Source organism: Piliocolobus tephrosceles, chromosome 5 (assembly GCF_002776525.5).
Source record: "Piliocolobus tephrosceles isolate RC106 chromosome 5, ASM277652v3, whole genome shotgun sequence".
NCBI classification, from domain to species: Eukaryota; Metazoa; Chordata; class Mammalia; order Primates; family Cercopithecidae; genus Piliocolobus; species Piliocolobus tephrosceles.
This window is the reverse complement of record NC_045438.1, coordinates 162,525,294-162,526,987: the sequence shown is the minus strand read 5'-3', so window position 1 is coordinate 162,526,987 and position 1,694 is coordinate 162,525,294. Positions and strand designations below refer to the sequence as shown.

Sequence of the window (1,694 nt, the reverse complement as noted above, 5' to 3'; positions counted from 1 at the left end):
CATTTCCAGGCCCTCATGAGGATTCTCATTTACTAGTCATACCAGCCCTGCAAAACGGACACTATTGCTTCCATTATACAGATGAGGAAACTGAGGCTCAGAGAAGCTAAGTAACTTCTTCCAAGTCACCCAGGCTGGGCACAGTCACTCATGCCTGTAATCCCAGCACTTTGGGAGGCCGAGGGGGGCAGATTACTTGAGGGGAGGAGTTTGAGAACAGTCTGGCCAACATAACAAAACCCCATCTCTACCAAAAATATAAAATTTAGCCGGGCGTGGTGGCACGTGCCTGTAGTCCCAGCTACTCAGGAGGCTGAAGCAGGAGAATTGCTTGAACCAGGGAGGCAGGGGTTGAACATGCCACAGCACTCCAGCCTGGGCAATAGAGCAAGACTCTGTCTCAAAAATAAATAAATAAATAATAAAAATGTTGCCCAGTTGCCCAGTGACAGAGCCAAGTCTTGCTTTCCCAGCCTGGGCTCGCTCTCCTACACTAACTACCTGGCTCCATGCTGCCCAGTCCTGGGCTGGCTGCAGGAGGCTGCTGCATTACCCACCTCAAACCACAGAAGCACTGGCAGTAGCAAGAGCCCGTAGAGAACCTAGAGTTCTCCAGTGGGTGTGGAGAACGGCCGTGGGCTGCCAGGGATCCCTTAGATCGCAGACTCCACAGTTCTTTCTTGCCACCTCCAGAGTGAGGCTGCAGCGCCATGAGCCAGGCAGCAGGAAGGGAGGACGTCTCGCTTCTTGCCAGACATATTGTTTAACTGCAACAGCCAGTTCTCCAAAAACTCTGCCGGAAGCCCACCCCAGAAACTCAAGGGAGGAAACTGACTGCCTTCTTGGGGTTTTCTTAACTGTGCTTTGTTTTTCCGCTCTGCAGGAGAGATGCAACCTGGGCCAGAGGTCCCTGGAGGCTGTGCCTGACCCCAGACAGCTCAGACAAACCTGAGCAGCCATTAGCAGCTGTGTGGGCTCCTTTGCACTGTGGGGCTGCTCCTGGGGTGAAAGATGTCTTCGTGTGTGTATGGGGTTCGGGGGCTGAGCTGGCTGACTTGCAAAGGACACACCGTGGCCCAGCCCTGGGCAGCATCCAGCCTGCTTAGGTGGCCTTCTGTGGGCTTGGCCACAGACACTGAGGCCTTTCTCTGTTTCACTTCCTTGTGCCAGCTTGGCTGTGTGTGAACCAAGGAATCACAAGCACACACCTCTCTGAGTTCACACTTGTATAAAGTTGGACAGAAGATCTTGGTGAATCAAAGTTCAAGAAGGGTGACTTGGCCAGATATGGTGGCTCACTCCTGTAATCCCAACACTTTGGGAGGCTGAGGGGGAGCAGATCACTTGAACCCAGGAGTTCAAGACCAGCTTGGGCAACACAGAAAGACCCTGTCTCCAAAAAAAAAAAATTAAAAATTAGCTAGGTGTGGTGAGGTTTGCCTGTATTCCCAGCTACTCTGGAGGCTGGGGTGGGAGGATTGCTTGAGCCTGGGAGGTTGAGACTGTAGTGAGCTGTGATCATGCCATTGCACTCCAGCTTGGGTGACAGAGCAGGACCCCATCTCTTAAATTTAAAAACAGGAAGAGAAAGGATAAGGAGGAGGAGAAGAAGAAGAAGAGGAAGAGGAGGAGGAGGAGGAGGAGGAGGAAGAAGAAGAAGAAGAAGAAGAAGAAGAAGAAGAAGAAGAAGAAGA

At 51.9% G+C, this 1,694-nt stretch overlaps 1 long non-coding RNA gene across 1 annotated transcript in view; it reads left to right on the top strand.

Moving 5' to 3' along the window:
• Nucleotides 1–806: 806 nt before the first annotated feature.
• Nucleotides 807–1,694, top strand: part of LOC111548627 — a 44,477-nt gene continuing 43,589 nt past the window's right edge. The window contains exon 1 of the long non-coding RNA XR_002733480.2: nucleotides 807–1,004. This is a non-coding gene — a long non-coding RNA (uncharacterized LOC111548627). The remainder of the gene's footprint in view (nucleotides 1,005–1,694) is intronic.